Source organism: Talpa occidentalis, unplaced genomic scaffold, assembly GCF_014898055.3.
Source record: "Talpa occidentalis isolate TD23 unplaced genomic scaffold, MPIMG_talOcc4v2.1 talOcc4.3, whole genome shotgun sequence".
NCBI lineage: Eukaryota > Metazoa > Chordata > Mammalia > Eulipotyphla > Talpidae > Talpa > Talpa occidentalis.
In genome coordinates this window covers 81238899-81260413 of record NW_023603184.1, presented here as the reverse complement: position 1 = coordinate 81260413, position 21515 = coordinate 81238899, and the positions used below count along the sequence as shown (strand labels likewise).

General features: G+C 35.9%; 1 long non-coding RNA gene across 1 annotated transcript in view; it reads left to right on the top strand.

Annotated features, from left to right (window-relative positions):
• Positions 1-21515, top strand: part of LOC119254746 (uncharacterized) — an 85395-nt gene that overhangs the window by 45947 nt on the left and 17933 nt on the right. Inside the window, exon 5 of the long non-coding RNA XR_008553416.1 lies at positions 11769-11894. This is a non-coding gene — a long non-coding RNA (uncharacterized LOC119254746). The remainder of the gene's footprint in view (positions 1-11768; positions 11895-21515) is intronic.

Sequence of the window (21515 nt, the reverse complement as noted above, 5' to 3'; positions counted from 1 at the left end):
CTGATAAGATGGCCCCTTAGTAGAGACCAACACAAAGAGAAAAACAAGTGACTAATCTCAAAGCAGAGAATTCTAGGCCAAGAGTTTTGTCCTGCCGAGGCAGACTTTTTCAGTCTTTCCTAACACTTGGGAGTCCCACCTATTCTTCCTGTTCCTTAGATGTTTGGTCCTGTGATTGTCATGACTAGAGGAAATTCTCTCAAGACAGTTGCCTTCTTTGGCATAAAAGACCCTTTTCTAATGAACCTACTTTGCAAAAGATCTTAATATTTCAGGCATTTTATTTTCTTGGAAGATGTTGCCCTCAAAAGCAAATGAACCAAGTTTTTGCTACTGTAAACCAACTTCCTCCCACTATACAACGTTTTTACATGGATATGCTTTCTTGGCATTCAATAAATTAATTTAGTTTCATGGTTCTCTACCTTATCAGTTTTTAAATCCCGATGGCCATGCCTTACCCAAGACCATTTAGATTAGAATCTGGCAATGAGAAACAGGCATTAGAATTTTAAACAAAACAAAACAAAAGCTGGTCACAGTATTACAAATTTAGTCAAAGTTGTTAATCACTGCTATAATCCATAAACCACCTACAAATTAGAAACACAAAGGGCACTTTGACCAATTCCAACTATTGCTCAGGGGGAGAATTGGAGCCCAGGGAAGGGAAATGGCTTGCCCAAGGAAACACAACCAACAACTATAGCAGCCTTGTCTGAATGGAAACAATATAAACCTAAGAGTAAATCATTTTCAGAATGGAGCTAGAGTGAAAAAATACACAGAGTGGAGACAGAATAAGTGACAAGGTTTCCCAGGTTATGTATGGCATCATTATTGTGATTCCTGGACCCTCATACTTTGAGAAAAGGGTGGACAAATCTGTGAAGGTCTTGTTCTTGGAAATCAGTATGTTCCAGCTCCACAAAGAGATGGACCAGTCTTGTTTGTGAGTAGGAAACTCAGATAAATTCTTAGATTGCCTTTCTTCTCTTAACTCTTTCTCCCCCCTTTACTTTCTTTTTTTTTTTTTAAAGATTTATTTATTTATTTATACAAGCACTGGGTACAGTCAGAAGAGCGGGAGGGTGAGAGAATTCACCAGGGCCAGAGCAGGGAACAGAACAGGCAGACTGACAGAAGCACACTGATGAGGGGAGCAGCGGGCGGCAGGAGAGGTCTACATGCCATGTGGGACCCTCGCCAGCGGCTGTGGATCGAACCGGCGCTGCAGAGACTGCGGGCAGCTTCACAACCCAGCTTCGCAACCACTGCGCCACCGGGGACGCCCTATTTTCTTTTTTTTAAAAAAATATTTTTTTTGATGCATTTTATGCAAATAAGAGCTGGGGTATAGGCCAGAGGTGCAGGGGCGGAGGGGTGGGTGTGGGTGTAAGAGGATTCACCGGAGACAGAGTGGGGAGCAGAACAGGCAGATCTACTGAAATACATGCTGAGAGGAGCAGCGGGTGAGACAGGAGAGGTCTGCTGTGCCATGTGGGTGGCTCCCTGGCCGGGGATCAAACTCATGCTGCAGAGACTGCAGATAGCTTCATGGTGCTGACCCTTAACCCCTTGCACCACCTGGAGGCCCTCCCTATAATTCTTTTGAATTTTCCTTTTGTTTCTGTAACAGTTTCAATGTGAACTTTTTGGAAATATTGTAACATTTTAATGAAGGAAATTATCATTTCAATACAGAGTTCCTGCTGTATGTAAGTATTCAATATATAATTATTGAATGAAAGAATAATGAAATCATATTGAATTAACAAGAGAAATTCCATTATTTTTGCTCAAATACTTTCAAAATTTAATAATAAAACTTGTTTTGATCTAGGAGATAGATGTTAAGTTATCATTCACAATATTTAGTTCATTTATGATTATTTAACCAATGTCTTGTGGTTTATCATTCTAGCTATGTATACTGTGGTGTTATCATTAAGATAAAGCATTTTCATCAATATGTATTTAGATAACAGCCTCCTAAAATTCCTTATTCTAGATGTCCCTTGGTATGTATCCGTATAGAAATCTGAACTTTTATATATCATCCCAATAAACTTTATTCTTGAAAAAATTATTTAATTATTGTATTTTTTTATTTGGGTTTTTGTCTTAGAGTTTATTTAGTCTATCTATATTTGATCTTTCTGACTTGTAGTTTTCCTCTGAGTCCTCACTGAACTCCTTGTATTTGGAATTCCTTGTTTGACATCTATTTGTCACCCTGCTATCATCTTTTTTGTGGTTTTTGAAACCTACCATTCTTTCAATTAAGCAATTACAATTTTGTTCTCATGCAATGTTTTCTGATTTAGATTCTTCCTATCTCACAATTTCTCCATGTAAATATATAAAATATTCTTTATGAGATATTTATGAGATCATAAATCTGAACACTCCCAATATTTTCTTGATTTTTAAAAAATTCTGTTGTATGATTTTCATGTTGCTTTATTTTGTTTTTACAAAACTTCTACTTCATTGAATCAGTTCCTTTTAAGTATTCAGGAATGTCCCCTTGTTTTGGCATAATTCACAATTCATCTTTTTATAGAGCTGTAGTATTTTTTTTCACTGATGCCCAGTTAGAAACTTTCTGTTTGTTCTGGCTGCTAAAGAAGAAAGAAATGCTGCCATACTGGGTTTCTAAAATGTTCATTGAGACCACATCCTGTCTTTTTTTCTCAAAGAGACTGTGAACAGAATACTCTCAGCATTTTCTCCACTCAGATCCTTGCCACATAGCTCCTTCTGGGAAACACTGGTGGTAGGGGAGGGTCAGAAATCTGACCCCAATTCCCTTTTGTGTAACAATGGTGAGGAAGATGGGACAGTGACTATTACTAAACAAAACTTGTTGAGTGCTTATAGTGAATTAGGAATCAGGCTTAGTACTTGCCCTGTTATTTAAATCTAACAACCACTCTGTGAGGTTCATATGAACACAATTTTTCCCCATGATGTATAAGAGAAAATCAAGGGATAAAGATTTTTAATATTTCCTCCAAAGACCATACAATCATTGAGTGAAACATCTGGATGGAACTCAGGTTCTTCCTCAACTCACCATTTCCTTTTGATTATTATTTACTTAAATTCCCTTGAATTTAAAAGCAAGAAATCATCATCCTTCCTGTTTTTGTCACCAAAATTGTCTCTCCCTTTTATATTTTAGCCATTCTCATTCCTCTCTCAAAAAAGAACAGGTGGAAGAATGAGTTGACGAAACAATCTTTCCTAGAATGTAGAAAAGGATGGCCACTATAAAAATTTTTTAAAAAACTTAAAAAATAAATTACCAACTTATCTGATTTCTAGATCACAGGTTTCGGTCCTTCTTCACAATATAAGCACCTTGAATGTCATATGTCCTAAAGGGGTTAACCTCCAAATTGTTTGCTATCCAGTTCTTTTCAAAAACCTTGGTAAGAAAATAATATTTATGGAATACTTATGGAATCATACTTATGGAAAATAATACTTATGCAACATCTTAAGGCATACTAGCTCATCATTTCAATGAATGAAAAAAGAAACTCTATGAAGCATTAGTTTTAACTTTCATGAGAAGACACTCTTACCATTTTCAAAGTACTGTGAATACTTGCCTATTGAATACCATATAATTAGCATAGTCTCAATTCATCCCAAAAGAATTAGATTATTGTAAAATTTGTAAGTCATCATAATTGCATTTTTTTAAAGATTAATTTTTATTTAATTATTTATTTATTTATTTATACAAGCACTGGGTACAGACAGAAGCGCGGGAGGGTGAGAGAATTCACCAGAGCCAGAGCAGGGAGCAGAGCAGGCAGAAGGACTGAAATACACTGCTGAGGGGAGCAGCGGGCGGCAGGAGAGGTCTGCGCGCCATGCGGGACCCTCCTCCGGTGGCCAGGGAACAGCCGGGGATCGAACCGGCGCTGCAGAGGCTGCGGGCAGCTTGGCAACCCAGCGCTCAACCGCTGCGCCTCCGGGGAGGCCCCATAAATGCATTTTTTAACTCAGTACATTATCACATATCATAGTGTCTTCACCAGTTTTAAAAATAACAAAAATTGTTATTAAAGTGGGTTTATAACAGAAAACGATAAAAAGCTGGACATTGCTGTGATAGGAATGTAGCAGACAAGTAAGGAATGAATTATTTGAGAAAAGAGTGACTTCTGAGACACTTGAGTCAGAATACTTGTTTTATATGGCTATCAACACCTACCTGAGTGCTTTACCCATAGGAAATGCTCAGTAAACACTTCCCCTAGAGGTGACAAAGTAGTACTATAATCAGTGTCTGGAGAAAGATAATTAAAACAGAATGTTCCATTGATTTTTCAGTTACCACCTGGGGAGAGACAAGTCAAAATATCATGTGGATAGTTGATCTCTCCATGATACATAGGGATTTTGTTCAAGTAAATTTTAAGTACCTTTTTTTATATATTAAAATTCTGCCCTTCAAAAGTTGGATATAAAAGTGGGGAATAAAAGAGGCAAACAAGTATAATAGATTATTATTATTCATAGACATATCTGAATTTGGGTATTTGAGTGTGAATTTTAGGTGTTTATTTTAAATGCTGCATATTATTTTTTTAACTTAGCTTTGTAATTATAACATTTTACTTACACAAAGTGTTGCCATCCTTCTGTTCGATAAAGACAAGCATATTCCATTCAAGTCACATATTTTCAGCAGTCCATGTATTAGAAACAGTAATTGGATGGAGCAGAAATCAGAAATTTTTGATACTAACAGAGATTATTTCTCAATAAATAAAAATTCATTGTAAGGACATATCACCGTTGGACAGAGGATGGGAACTGTTTGCACTTAGGGATGTGTGCACAGAGGTATAGGTATATTTGTGAAATAAAATGTATCCAATTAACAACTTTTAAATATTTCTGTTTAACCATAAAGTTCCTACTAAGTCCTGCCCTAAATTCAATAATAACTTTTCTAAATAGGTTAACTTTATTCCTGACCGTTCCTCTGAGACCGAGAATTTTCAGTCTCTTTACTCATCAAACTTTAAGCCTCTTCTCATCCTCTTCTGGTTAATCCTCATCACATCCATATGACAGGTGACAGAGTTGTATCAGTCTCATCATAAGCAGTATCTCTGTCACAGTTATTTCTCTTCAATTTCCACTGATGATCTTGGTAAAGCTGTATTTGTATAATATATGTACATTATTATTATTGTTTTTTAACCTTAATAATCATTATTTTGAAGATTTTAAATCATTAGACTTTCTTAAGCTCATACTAACATCAAAGATATTTCAATAAGAAGGGATTTTACCTTATTTCAATTTAATCTTATTTCATCCTGCCTGCCAGAAAATAATTTCTGGATTTGTTTTCCAAAATTCATAATCTCTTCAAATATAACCTCTTATTCTATTCAATTGAATAAACCATCAGAATTCAAATATAAAGACTGCCAAAGGCATCTATTGTTATGTTAATGAAAACTTTTGTAAAACACTCACCTGAGGACAAGCTCTGTTTGCCAAGTCACCAACTATGTGATTAGAAGTTTGGAACTTGCAATCTCTACCCAAAACCTCCAGGAGGGGAGAGGAATTGGAGGTTAAGTTCAGTCTCAGACAACCAATGAGTAAATCAATCCATAACAATGCAAAAGGTGAGGTTTCAGAGAGCTTCTTGGTTGGTGAAGCTCTCTGAAGAGATCTGGGGAGAATGCTAAGTGTGGAGGGGGTGAGGAAGCTCTGCTCACTTTTCCTATTTCCTGTGCATCACTTCCATTTGGCTGTTAATTCACATCTTTAATGAATTGATGATCAAGTGAGTAAATGCATTTCTTGAATTCTGTAGGTTTTTTTTTAGAAAATTAATATAACCTAGCAGTTGTTCTGGGAACCTCTGAAGTATGATTGGCTGGTCAGAATCACAGAATAATCTGGGCTTGTGATCAGCACTTGAAGTCCACAGAGGGAGACCTCCACTGTGCAGTCAGTTTGTTTGAAATCTAGGTGGCAACCTAGACTTGTGGCTAGCTTCTGAGGTGCGCAGTCTTGGGAAACTGAACACTTACAGATTCTGATGGTACTAGGTAGATAGTCTCAGAATTGTCTGAATTTTCATATGCCTTTCTGTGTCCCAGAATTGCTTGTTGGTGTGGGGAAATCTGCCCTCACCCCTGTTGAAATGGTATGAAGACACCAGTAGTGTAAACGTGATCCTAGGGAAGTTATTCAACTTCTCTAAATATGAATTTTCTCTTCTCTAATTTTGGGATAATAATAATATATACCACACACTTTTAGTGTGAGCATCAGATGAAATCATGTATAAAAAAATAATACAGAAAAAGCTACCCACGTCTCAATGAAGGTGCACTTTTACCAGTTACTTTCAGAATTGTTACAATTTAAAAAATCTCTCATTTTATGTTTGATATGACAAAGCACACAAGTTAATTAAGACTGTGGGCCCTGGTGATCTTTGTCCATCTCTCTCTAGTCTTGAACTCCTAAAGTTCATCTCAGTTCAGCAATAAACAATTATTGAATGCATTAATATATATAGCAATGTGGTAGACAATGGAGATAAAAAATGAGTAATGCATTCCTCCTAGTGCATATAATCTAATAAAAAAGGGGAAAACGCATCTAAATAAAATAAGTGCTAACAACATTGTGTACATAGTGTACTTGAATATAGGATGACTCTTCACTTACCTGGTTATTATAGAAATTTCTTAAACATGGCAGCTGTGCTGAATTGCTGACCAATAATTAAGAGTTTAAAGTGAGAGCATTTTCCAGGAAGTTTCAGCATTTTCCAGGAAGTTTCAGAACCACAGAACAGCATTAAGCTATAGAGAGTTATTATTTTCTGAAAACAAATGAGAGACAGACTTGTCAAAAACAACGGTAGAAAGGAAGAAAAGTACTAAAACATGGAAGCTATTTTGAGCTTACCTTTTGTCCATTGCAGAGTATGAAGTTAGTAAAAGCATATTCTACTGTGGGTAGCTAGATCACTGAATCTGTTGGTATGAAATATGTAACAATGAACAGTTTGGCCAGAGGAAAAAAAGTGTGGTCTTGAAAAAAAGTGTGTTCTTCACGTTGATCACCTTGGTTCTATCCTAACTCCAATTCTTTCTAGCAAAGGAATGTGGGATGTAATTGGCTTAATTCCTAGAAAATTAGTTTTATTATTTCATATAATAAACATAACCAGTTAATATATATAACTGGTTATATATATATTAGCTATATTATATATATATAATTTATATATAACATAATATTTATATATAATATAAAATGTATATAATGTATTATATATTTTATAGCTTATATATATTATATATATAATAGATAAAATTATCTATTTCTTATTAGGTTCTGATAGAGATGAACAAGTTAATGCATAGAAGCATTCTAGTGTAAATACTCAGTGAAAATTATATTGGTACCGGCTTTAATCTAGATAATCACAGGAATTCAGATGAGAAATTAAAGTCCTGCATTAGTACAAGGGTAAAGATATATCTGGCACTTGGTATATGGTGAATAGTCAAAATTCAATCTATGTCAAATAATACATAGTAGATAATAGTAATAACTATGTGATAATCATAAAATAGATATAAATATGTATGTCAAGTGTTTCTCTAAAATAAAAAAAAGGCTATATAATTGTCTCGTAATTAGGCGACATTTCCTAGTATCCCATTTTGATTATTGTTTTTGCTGCTAGATTAACTGGTTATGTTGGCATTTGAAAGTTTTGATACAACATTATTTGTTACAATTTACCTATGGTTTAAAAGATTAGAAAATGGAGTTATAAAGAATATTTCAATGTTACAGGGCCTCTCTGGTGGCATGAGGGGTCAAGTCTCAGCACTATAAAGCTATAGGCGGCCACTGCAACATGAGTTCGATCCCCGGCCAGGGAGCTGACCCAAGTGGCACAGCAGACCTGTCTCTCCTGCTGCTCTCCTCAGCAGTGTATTTCAGTAGATTTGCCTGTTCTGCTCCCCACTCTGTCTCTGGTGAATCCTCTCCAGGGGAGAGGAGAGTGCCCCCCACACACACACCTCTGGCCTACACCCCCAGCTCTCTCTCTCTCTCTTTTTTAAAAGATTTATTTATTTTTATACAAGAGCTGGAGTATAGGCCAGAGGAATGGGAGGGTGAGAGGATTCACCAGAGATAGGGCAGGGAGCGAACAGGCAGAGGACCGAAATACACTGCTGAGGGGAGCAGCGGGCGCAAAAGGAGAGGTCTGTCCTGCCATGTGGGTTTCTCCCTGGCCGGCTGAAAATTGAACCCACACTGCAGAGGCTGTGGACAGCTTCACTGTGCTGAGCTCAACCTGCTGCTCCCCCACCGGGGAGGCACACTCCCAGCTCTTGTATGCATGAATAAATACAATAGATCTTTAATTAAAAAAAAAGAATATTTCAATGTTGTAAGGTACATCTAAAATATGCACTAAGTTAACTGTATAGAGAAAATCTTATGGTATTTGGTCAAATTCTTTCTTTTCTCTAGTTCTCAATGATAGCTTAAAGTCATGGTAGGAAGACATTATAGGAAATATTAATATAGCACCAGTGATATAAAGGAGAATTTCCCCAAACACATTAGAAGGGTATTCCCTTCTGCAAATTTAATATACTTTCAATTTTGAGGCATATAATTGCAGCTTTAAAAACTACATTTATGTAAGTAATTCCTATATTCTATGTCCTTTGTGTCCCCACTTTTTTCATAAATAAAATTTTTCATTAATTCTGTTATCTACATATATTCCTCAAACTGAGAAGCATTGTAAATTTATACAAAAAATAGTTTAAGTACTTGCCATTTTATTTTATTTTATTTTATTAAAAAAGTTGTTTGTTTATGCATCCAAGAGCTGGAATGCAGGCCAGAGGTGCAGGGGATGAGAGGAGTCACCAGAGATAGAGTGAGGAACAGAACAGCCAGACTGACTGAAATACAGTGCTGAGGGGAGCAGCAGGTGAGACAGGAGAGGTCTGCTGCGTCATGTGGGTCACTCCCTCGATAGCCTGGGATAGAACTTGTGCTGCAGAGGCTGCAGATAGCTTTACAGTGTTGTGCTTAACCCCTTGTACCACTTGGGAGGCCCCTTCTTGCCATTTTAAAGCACTGGTAACAGATAAAAGGATGCTCTCTATCTTTCAAGTTACCTATATAATTAGATTAGCTCAATGTCTCTTATTATTTTTAATTTTTCCCTTTTATTCTGGTAACATTAGTTTACAATGCTGCTTAGACACTTCTCAAAGTGTATAGTTTCTCACCTCAGCAACTGTTTATAGCACCACATATCTCCTGCACATGTTTAGTCCCCCTCCACCACTAACCAATTGGTTCCCTCTACCATTCCCTCCCACCTGCATCTTCTCTGGTAACAACCATTCTCTTGCCATTGTCGAAGGATTTGTTTTGATATCATTTATTTGACTGTTTTTTTCCCTCCTGTTTATATTCCACAAATAAGTGAAATCATGTGATATTTGTCTTTCTCTTTCTATTTCACTTAGCACAGTCCCTTAAGGTCCATCCTGTTGTCACAAACGGCAATATTTTCTTTTCATTTTTTTTTTAGTGATTGAATAGTAACCCATTGTGTATATATCCCACATCTACTTCATCCATCCATCCAGCATTGGGCCTATTTGGTTGTTTCTGTATCTTGGAATATTGCTGCAATGAACATAGGGGCACATGTATCTTTCATATTAATGTTTTAATATTCTTTGGGTAAATACCCTAGAAGTAGAATTAATGGATCATATGATAGTTCTATTTTTAATTTTTTTGAGGAAACTCCACATTGTTATCAATGGTGACTACACAAATTTATATTCCCACCAACAGTGCATCTTGCTTTCTTTTTCTCCACATACTCACTAGCACTTACAATTTCTTGACTTTGTGATAATCATTTTAACCAGGGTGAGGTGACATCTCATTGTGGTTTTGATTTGCAATTCCCAGATGATAAGTAATGTAGAATGTATCTTTATGTAGAATGTATCTTCATGTATCTTTATGAATTCTTTGGTGAAATGCCTATTTCAACCCTCTACTCTTTTAAAATTACATATTTTTGTTGCTGTTGTTGAGTTGCATGAGTAGTTTATGTATATTAAATATCAACAGTAAATTCTGAGAAGGCAAAATGATGCCTAGTAACCTTTGCATTTGTCTCTATCATATGTTAGCTGCTCAATACAGATTTGACAAATAGATGATTCTGAATGAATGAGGACAGTGATATCATGGGGGGCGGGTGGAGGTATAGAAAATAAAAAAGGGCCCAAATAGGAGACTGTGAAAGTTTTATCAAAGAAATGACATATTATCTGAGCCTTGAGTGATGAGGAATTCATCAGGGTAACTACATGGGGAGAAAATATGTCCGACAAGAATATGCAAAGACATCCAAGTGGGATTAAATGTGCCGTTATGTTCAGGTATTGCCAGCACAGAGGATCAATGGAAAGAAGATATGGAAGAATATCTTGGTAACTTAGAGATGAAATTGTCTGTAAAAACCATGCTAAAATGATTGGACTTCTCTTCTGCTGTCAGAGAAAAGCTGTATTTTGAGGAGGGGAAGGGCCTGAACTTTTCTCAAAATAACATACTAATACTATATAGTCCTGTATAGAAAGCAGACAAGGCATGGAAATTTCTTTGTCTTAAAGAACACACCCGTGAGGGCACAAACACACACACACACACACACACACACACACACACACACAAACCCCTACATTGCTGGATAAAGCAAAATGGTTTTTAAGTAAGTTTGAATAGCATTGAATAGAAGCATTTATATATATATATATATATATATAGTTTGGGTGTGTATGTGTGTGTTTATATGTGTGTGTGTGTTCTATATGTATGCACACGTGTATGTGACATTTGTTTACAACACTGTATGTGATTCCAAGACATAGGATCATAGCTTTCAGATACATGGCACCGTGCCACACCACTACCACCAAGGCACCCAAGTCCTCCATTATAGTTCCTGCTCCCCTCTCCCAATTTGTTCCCCCTTCCACTTCCCCAACTTGTAGCTTCAAACAGTCACATTTCTGGGTTTTGTTAATAGTTTGATTTTGTTAGACCCTTTGTTTCGTTTCTCTATATTCCACAATAATTGATACCATCTATTATTTGTCTTCCTCCTGATTTATTTCACTTAGTATTATCCTCTCCAGTTCCACCATGTTGTAGTAAATGGCAAGAGTTCATCTGAAATGCAAATCGAAACTACAATGAGACACTATCTTAAACCTGTGAGAATAGCTCACTTCAACACAAACAGTAACAACAAGTGTTGGTGAGGCTGCAGAGAAAAAGGAGTAATCTTACGCTTTCAGTAGGAATGTAGTATGGGGGTTACTCAATAGTAAAAATAAATCTACAGTATCATCTAGCAATTATACTCCTAGGCATCTACCCAAAGAATGCAAATGCAACTGATTTGGAGGGTTACTTGTACTCCTATGTTCATTGCAGCACTATTTACATAAGTCAACATATGGAAATAAACTAAGTGCTCAAGGACAGAAGACTAGATTAGAAAAAAATATGGTTTATATACACATTGAATAGATTTTAAAAGTTTGAAAACCCATGTTAGCTAAAAAACATGCTCCTTCCCTATATCATAAAGGCAATCCTCAACCACTCAACTATATTATTTTTTTTAACTATAGATAAAGACTGGATGATATTTTCCATGAAGAAATTCTCCCATAGGTTCATGGGTTATGTGGAGATCTCATCTTATGTCTTATAATTATGCAAATGTCAAGAAGACTTTATTAGAAGGTAAATTAAAGGTAAGTAGTATAGAGATAGTTTTGCACTATCTGTAGATGTGTGTCTGTTTTTTAATGTAAAGAAATGCTTATGTAAGTATTAGGAGAAAAAATATTTTTCTGCACTTCATAGCTAACTGGGAAACCCATTGTCCTTTGCTTGAAAATCTGTGACTTATAGTACTAAAAGAAAAAAAAAATAGGGTAAATCCAACTTTGCTTCATATTTGGTTACTGAAAAAAAATCTTATTTCCTGAAAGAACTGAGCAACATTTTAAGAACCATATCTCTGATTAGAATGAAACTGAATATCCCAGGTCACAATAACAGTTCAGTTTCATTTTCGGGGTCCCTATATAAATCATGAATTCTTAAATAAGTACAGTCATGTTGAACTAATATTTATGTGGGTAGATATCAAAATTAAAATACCTAGAATAAGCATGATATTATCAGTAATTTTGCCTCATGTGTTTTTTCTGGTTTTCTGAAAATAGGGAGAGTCATTTTTTTTTTTTCCAAGGGGGGAGAAGACAAAAAAAAATGTGTATTGGTGCCAAAAGCCTTATTTGCTGTGAAAATTGCAAATGTTTGCCTGGAGCAAATATGTGAAAATTTGCAATTTGTTTGTAGGTGTGGAATTTTGCTATTTTTCACAGTGGAAGAACTGTTCTGTGTAGTTTGCTTTTTTTCCTCTTAGATGTGTGAATTCTTCGAGAAATTCGGAGATCTATGCATTGTGATGCCAAAGATGGCAAGGTGAACAATTACTCTTAACAATAACTCAAAATTCTGCTTTGTAATTCAGTGAAATACTTATTTTTTCCCCAAATTTTAGTGGTAGCACTTCTTAGGAGAAACAGCATTCCCAAGTTCACATTGAGGTTTCATTTAGTAGAATTCCACATTAACATACTGTAATATTTTTACTAAGGAGTACATATTATTTTGTAAAATAAAAAAAAATGGAAAGTAGATAAATTACAACTAATTTAAGGTTTTATTACTCATAAAGAAGGGAACTAAAATGCTGATGTTGATCTTACAATCACAAAATTAAATTCAGATGCCTTGTAGAATTGAATCATTTTCCAAACATAAGTATTTAACAGTTCCAAAATTGTATAATTAATAAAAAAAATCCTAGTTATGTAAATATGTAATGTACATTTTCATTTATAGTTGAAGACATATTTTGGCAACTGGATAAAAGTCATTAATTATTTAAGAAAAATGAAATAAAGAAATAGTATATATATATATATATTTCCTTCTGATCAATGTCCATGTCTATGGCATCCATGCTCTTTCTGTGCATATTCTTTCCTGGGAAAAAATATGATTATTTGCATTGTCTTTGCAGTGACTTTTTAGGTGATAGCTGCCTAGATTAGCCACTGAATAGTAATGATTGCTCTGTTCCTCTCCCCTTACACATGAAATTTTTTGTCCCATTTCTCATGCCATCAGGGACATCTTCCTTTTAAATTCTAAAATTATTATTAGCTTCTTTCATTAAGTAACCTATGTTTTAGCATATTTCCCAAAGCTCTCTTTTTCTTCCTAGGTAGTTCTTCTGAGGAAATGTAGGACATTACATTTCTTTGGGTTAATGGAATTCTGTAATATGCAGAAAACAAGACTAGATAGTTTGTTTAACAGTTACCTGATTAATCTACTCAAAGTATGTTTTAATTAGCAATATACTATATATATATATATATGATTCTAAAAGACCAGTTTACCATTTAATTAGTGCATTAAGTATCCTGTCACTTCTCAAGTATCAAAATCACGAGGTATTGAAAAGATTTTCAGACTTTCTGCATCTCCCTAAACTTCCTCATGAAGGTTGTATGAAATTATTTTTATGAAATTATTTTTAGTTTGCTTTGGTTTTAGTAAGATCCATACCTTCAAAGCTTTTTTTAATACTATGTGAGCTTAACACAAGTGCCTGATTTTTCTTTTTTTGAATTTCTGAAATCCAGAATATATATTTATTTTTCAATGGTACTAATGAGAAAAAAAACACCATAAAATGATTCTCAGAATATGTGCATAAAGCAAAAATAGTGAAGTAGACAGGGGGTATTGTTTATTTAGAGTTATGGTAGTGTCTTTTTTCAACTTTCAAATAGTAGCCTAAATAAAAATAACTTTACTTAAAATAAATTTTAAAAGTTCATAAAAGCAAATATCAAGTATAAGTTATGGTAATACAAATAAATGAATTCTAAGTTAACATAAACCAAAAGTAGTCTTCCTTTAAAAGAAAGCAAAAATCAAAATGACAATGTTTATTGTTATATTATTTTTATTGGGGAGGACACTTCTTGAAGTTTAATTCTTTAGTAAATTTCATTTATAGATTACTCTTTCAGTGAAGTTTTCTATTAGCCAATAAGCACCCAGGAATGTCTCATCTCTATGTCCAGAACATATTGCTACCCCTTTTTCTTCTCTGCCCAATTAGCTTTATAGGCCTTAGCTATCACCAGCCTAACTAACTTGGAGCTCCTAGATGAAAGTTCCTTATCCTAGGCTGATCTATTCATCAAGAATCTAGCAAAACTTAGGTTTGAATAGTTTCCTATGAAACACCTCCCACTCAACTGATTTGTGGTCCCTAATGAACCATAAGCTGATAGACAATTATTCATTTGGCTGAGACCCATGGAACATTTAACGAATACTGGGAATCTCACAAGCCTGCATATATGACATCCATTTATGTTGAGATACAAGATTTTTGACATGAGCTTGAAATATAACAAGACCTAACTAGAATTACTGTGGAAAAACAACTTTGACTTGAAATCTCAAGTTCCCTGTGATTGGTGTGCAGCTAAATCAAAAAATAATAAGGGTAGCAATTTCCAACATTTAGAAAAGCATTTAATGTAACACTGTGTTAGGTTAAATGGAAACTTTGTAGTTTTAACATTTAACATACATAGAGTATTATAATTAGGAGGGGACTTCATTTTTCAAGAATTTAACCAACATGACTTTTAAAGCATTTTTTTGCAAAGGTATGAGATCATATTATACTTAAGTTAAAATACAAATATCCAGAAATGAAAGTTGGCAAATTTCTTTCGTAAAGCAGAACAAGAATACAACTTGTAAATTTTGTGATTAAAAAAAAATGCCATTTAGGCTTGTATAGTACATCCAGTAAGGCACACTTTTTAGTAACTCCCTCTTAAATAAATTTTCCTAAGATAGGAGGATGGATGTTTAGGAATTGAAGACATCACTTAAAAGTTTTATTGCTGGGATCACATTAAGCATCATATGATTCAGCATGCCTTGTTAAGTGTGAAGCACAAAACTGAACACAGAGCAAAGCAAGAAGCAATATCTATTAAATAATTAATAGATTTCCTCCAAATCTTCTTCTCCCATCTCTGGCAAGCCATTGACTGGAAGAATTGCAGGGTGCAACTGCGTACTAAAGTCTGAACACAGGTGTTTGCTCTTATCTGCTGAGAACAAGGATTGTTATCCTTCATTATCCTTGTTGCTGTTCTCTTCTCTACAGTTTGGCTGATGAGGACAACACTATTTTTTACTAGTTGTTGGCTATGTGGCCCTTTGTAAATGTAGACACACTGCCGGTAAAATTTATTTATGAAAAGAATGTTTCTCATTAATTAAAAAACCAAAAAATATGAAGTTTACTTTTTTAAAATCTCCTTCATCACCACCCTCTGCCACAATTCAATGCCAGTAGTCAACAAGACTGCCTATTACCGTGAATGTCAATTTTGCATTTGATGAAGGGGGGGGGGGCGAACAAAGAAGGAAGAATAAGGTAGGAAGTAAGATATGAAAAAGGAGTGTATTTTTTGAAATTCCTATTCATATATTTATTTTTTATTATTTTTTTTACACTTCCAAAAGGCATTTTTATTTTCATTTATTTATTTTTTAAATAATAAATTTTATTTTTATATTCCCCATACAATTGCAGCCCCCCCCCATTCTGACCCCAATCCCTCCCCTCCCACCGCCGCCCCCTAAAAATGTCTCTGGTTCATAGTTTTTGTTGATTTTGATTTTCACTTTCTTATAGTTATTCATTTTCCTGGTCCCTTATTTAAGTTTTCTAGATTCCTGCTATGAGTGAGACCATCTGGTATTTTTCTTTTTCTTTCTGGCTTATTTCGCTGAGCATGATCCCTTCCAGCACCATCCATGTTGCTGCAAATTGCATGTGTTTATCTTTTTTGAATGCTGAGTAATATTCCATGGTATATATGTACCACATCTTCTTGATCCAGTCATCTATTTTTGGGCATTTGGGTTGTTTCCAAAGCTTAGCTATTGTATACAGTGCTGCTATAAACATAGGGGTGCAGGTGTTCTTTGGAATTGATGTTTCTGTGTCCACATGACAAAAGCTTAATCTGTTGAATAAAATCTACCTTTCCACAAAGATATATACGATGTAGACATTCTGCTTTAGAAGATCCATACAGTGAAGCAGTTTGATTATTTTGCATTTTCAAAGATGGGAATGAAGTCTGGGCTAGGCTCTGAAATCTTATTAACTAAATGCTTCCTCTCCCTATTTTTTTAAAGGTTTATTTTATTTATTTATACATACAAGAGCTGGGGCACAGGCCAGAAGTGTGGGGTGGAGGGTGGTGAGAGGATTCACCAGAGATGGAATGGGGAGCATAACAGTCAGATCTACTGAAATATACTGCTGGGGGAGCAGCGGGTGAGACAGGAGAGGTCTGCTGTGCCATGTGGATCAGCTCCCTGGCCGGGGATCAAAGTCCTGCTGCAGTGACTGGTGATAGCTTCATAGTGCTGAGACTTAACCCCTTGTGCCATCGGGGAGGCTCCACTCCCTATTTTTTAGTCACTAACAGATAATGGGCTGCTTCCGTGAACAATTATAACATAAATGATTATACTATAATACATTTTCCCAACATATTGAACTTCCTCTGCTTGCCTTTTGCACTGTAATTTACTTCCACTAGGAGACTGTGCTAATGTTCACAAATGCTAAACATTGGTTTCAATTTTGGAATGCCAGCTTTTAGAGAAATTCTACTTAACTTCATCATTCAAAATTTTTGGACAACAAATGATATGATCAAGGGATCATACTGACATTACTGACTATTAAAAAACTTTATCGCTGCAGTAGCATCTTTATTTATTTATTTGTTTGTTTGTTTGTAAGATTGATTGATTGATTGATTGATTGATTGATTGATTTAGACAAGCACTGGGTACAGTCAGAAACGCGGGAGGGCGAGAGAATTCACCAGAGCCAGAGCGGGGAGCAGAGCAGGCAGAAGGACCGAAGTACACTGCTGAGGGGAGCAGCGGGCGGCAGGAGAGGTCTGCGCGCCATGTGGGACCCTTCTCTGGTGGCCGGGGAGCAGCCGGGGATTGAACCGGCACTGCAGAGGCTGTGGGCAGCCTCGCAACCCAGCGCTCAATGCTGCGCCACCAGGGAGGCCCTGCAGCAGCATCTTATGTAAAATGTATTCAAATCTTCTTTTTATTTCTCAATGAATCAAGAAATTTTGCATTCCTATAGGAGTTAGGAGTTGTACTATAAGCACCAGCACTACTATAAGTACCATGATCAGGGTTCAGAAGACTTCCCAAGTACTGATGCCAGTACTATTTTATTTTTAAAAAATTTTAAAAGATTCATTTTATTTATTTATGCATACAAGACCTGGGGTGTAGGCCAGAGGCCTGGGAGTGAAAGGAGTCACCAGAGATAGAGTGGGGAACAGAGCAGGCAGATTGACTGAAATACACTGCAGAAGGGAGCAGCGGGCGAGACAGGAGAGGTCTGCTGCAACATGTGGATTAGCTTCCTGGCTGGATATAGAGCTCATGCCAGGAGCTGGCTATGAGAGCTTGACAGCACTTCGACTTAACACCTGTGCCACAAGGGAGGGCTCCCAGTACTATTTTAATGGGGCAATAAGAAGAAGCTATTGTAGTAAATTAAAAATTGAAAGATATAGTATATTTGATTATCATTAATATATTCATAAAACAGAAGATGGGCTATAGTTTATAAAATGTAATGAACTACAAAGTGTTCATTTACTTATTATTTGAATTTTTTGAGTTTGCCAGTGGCTTGCATGTTTTTATTATCTGTTCTTTTTATTTGGAAGTAAGTGTTTTTGCGAGATTGGTGATTACTTGATGATTGCTACATAACTGACTGAATATATAGTGGAATTGTAGGAAAATGCCATTTTACAGATAAAAAGTGCTGTTTCATATAGGTTACTTTTGGGTATGGTTTACATATAAGGAAAAAAATGGATAATGACCAAAATGGTACCTGGATGATAATTGTTTTGAACTGTTATAGAATCTTCAAATATGGTTACCCAGGTTTTTTCAAAGATAGTTGTAAATATTATTCAGTTAAAGGTGATTTTTTAAAATTTTTTTTAAGGCATATATATTGTCTAACTTAAGACAGCAAATCCATAAATATTTGAAACTGAAAACAATTTTATGGAATTCTCCTCATTGGCTATTTTTTTTTTTAATAAGTTTCTTTCTTTTTTTTTTTTTTTTTTACTTCTTTCTCTCTCTCTCTCTCTCCCTCTCTCTCTCCAAGCACTGGGTACAGTCAGAAGCGCGACAGGGTGAGAGAATTCACCAGAGCCAGAACGGGGAGCAGAGCAGGCAGAAGGACAAGGATATACTGCTGAGGGGAGCAGCGGGCGGCAGGAGAGGTCTGCGCTCCCCCATTTGGGACCCTCCTCCGATGGCCGGGGAGCAGCCGGGGAGCAGCCGGGGAGCAGCCGGGGATTGAACCGGTGCTGCAGAGGCTGCGGACAGCTTCGCAGCCCAGCGCTCAACCGCTGCGCCACCAGGGGAGGCCCTCATTGGCTATTCTTAAAGTCACAATATCAATAAATTTGTTGGGATAAGATTTAAAATTATTTCTACCATTAGAGAAGCAAAAATAAATTAATTTTGATTATAAAATATTACATAGATTTAAATCCTTCTAGTTTATGTGTTAATAGCACTTTAATGAAATCCTACATTTTAACTATATATTTTGCACATGGAACTGGAAAATATTTAGTATGTAAGGAGAAAAATATCTTCAAAAACAGAGTTATGGGGTCTCCCTGGTGGCTAAGCACAGTACTGTGAAGCTATTCACAGCCCTCTGCAGCAGGAGTTCAATTCCCTGCCCCCCAGCTGGCCAGGGAGTTACCCACGTGGCGCAGCAGACCTCTCCTGTCCCGCCTGCTGCTCCCCTCAGCAGTGCATTTCAATTGATCTGCCTGTTCTGCTTCTCACTCAGTCTGTTGTGAGTCCTCTCATGCCCTACCTTTATGCCTACTGTCTAGTTTTTCTATGCAAAATAAAATAAAATAATCTTAAAAGAAAAAACAAAGAAAAATGTCAGGAGCTAAAATGTAACTTTAGTCTGTCTGGAAGAGAAGACCCAGCTAAGAAAAGTGCAGATGAAAAAGCAGAGGAAGCTCCTATTTTATTTGCCTTGTTTTCCTTTGTGAAAGTCTGTCTTCCTCAAGTAGAAATAAGTAGTGTAACAGTACTTTTATGTGTCACCATGAATGCAATTTGTACTCGCAATAAAGATGAAATGAGTATAAACCATGCAAATACTTTTTGTACCACAATTTTATCTTTTAACAATAATATTTTGAGGAGTTTTAGTATCCCCAGTATCCAGTGATGCCTTTGAAGTTGATTTGCTTCATAGAAGTTCTTACAAAGATTAAATGGTGAAACTGAGATTTCAAGTCAAATCCTGTGACTTCAAGTTTATAGTTTTTCCTATGTTATAATAGTGTTTCTCTGATGAATCTATTTTCACTGAGAAAGGAAAAGAATGATAAAGATTTAAGTGGTGATTACCAAAATTATCTAGGGAACTTTAAAAATTACTAGATTCCTTGACTCCAGCTTCAGAGACCATGTTTAAAGGTCTAGGGATTGATAAGGTTTCTTTTTTTTTTTGTCTCTGGTTTTGTTTTTGAGAGTTTTCTCGGGCCTCCCCTGGTGGCGCAGTGGTTGAGTGCTGGGCTGTGAAGCTGCCCGCAGCCTCTGCACTGCTGGTTCAATCCCCAGCCGCCAGCAAGGGTCCCACATGGCGCACAGACCTCTCCTGCTGCGCCCCACTGCTCCCCTCAGCAGTGTACTTCGTGGGTCTGCCTGTTCTGTTCCCCGCTCTGGCTCTGGTGAATTCTCTCACACTCCCACACTTGTGATTGTACCCAGTGCTTGCATAAATAAATAAATAAATCTTAAAAAAAAAATCTACAGCTCAGTCATATTTTGGAAGGTCTTATCTTTAAATATACAAAATTATTTACATTTTTCAAAGAATAAAAGTTTTTTAAACACAGCATTTCTAGTCCTATTTTTTACATTAAGTGGATGTTTTGAGAAGATATTGAAGTTATCCTATAAATGTTGGTACTTGACTTTCTAAAAGTTGTGCTCTGTTTTCCAATTGCATGCCTGGACTCTGATTCTTAGATTAAAAAATTAAGGCAGGAGGCTGCATATTACCCCTAGTAAAACACAGCCTCAAGGAAACAAAGCTGTCTCAAGTGTTAGCTATTTGAACTTGGGAAAATTCTTTAACTTCCCTGGGCCTTAGTTTGGTAAGCCACCAAATGCAATTATTCATATGTATCTCATGGGGTCATCCCCAAAAAGTAGCTTTCATTTGAAAAAGAATGTGTTCTTCTACAGTCACCCTTTGATCTAAGCACCATCCCCTTTGTCAGTGTACCCCAACTTGCACTCTATTAATCTTAAGAGATGCTGTGATCAACAAAGTTCTATGAGCAGAATTGCTAGTTAAATATTGAAGAACTGATTCTCATTTAGAGAGTCATAATAAAACTCATGTTTTACATGAAGAAAAAAAATTTGACTTTACTTAATCCATCATTTATATAAACATGTAGCTATGGAGACTTGATCATCATGGGACACCTATTAATATCTTGGAAATAGTATCCCAAAGAACATGAGTGATAAAAGATCCAAATTGTATTACCAGTGTTTTAAAAACAGAGAGTTTTACTTTTAGGAAAATTGAAACATAGTGAGATGGAAACTCAAGGTGCAGAACTTAAATATAGGTGGGTATTCTACCCACATTGTGATGGAATGGCAGAATGAAATCCATCTATAATGACAGGTCATGGATACAACCGTGGTGCAATCACTTTTTTCCTTGTAGATATGAATATGTGAGCACTTATATGAGTGTGTGTATTTGTATGAGTGTGTGTGGATGTATGTGTTTAAGAGTTTGTGTGTGTGTGTTAGTAAATTAAGAATGTCTTTTTGTAACTATGTTATATCAATTTGTGAATGATGTGTGAAATACAATTCCCTGTTCAATAAAAAGTATTAAAATTACTGCTAAGCGGCCTTAATCTTTATCCCGTATGATAAATACAGACTTACTAAGTCTTCAGAATCCATTAATTTAAACATCAGTTCTGAGTAAAAATTTTAAAGTCCTGTAAAATGTTTTTTCCCTCGTATTCTTTTCTATTTTCCCACATTCTCTCCTGTTCCTCAGAGTTCACCTCCACTGGCTGTTATTTTCTCAGATAACCAGTTTATTTACC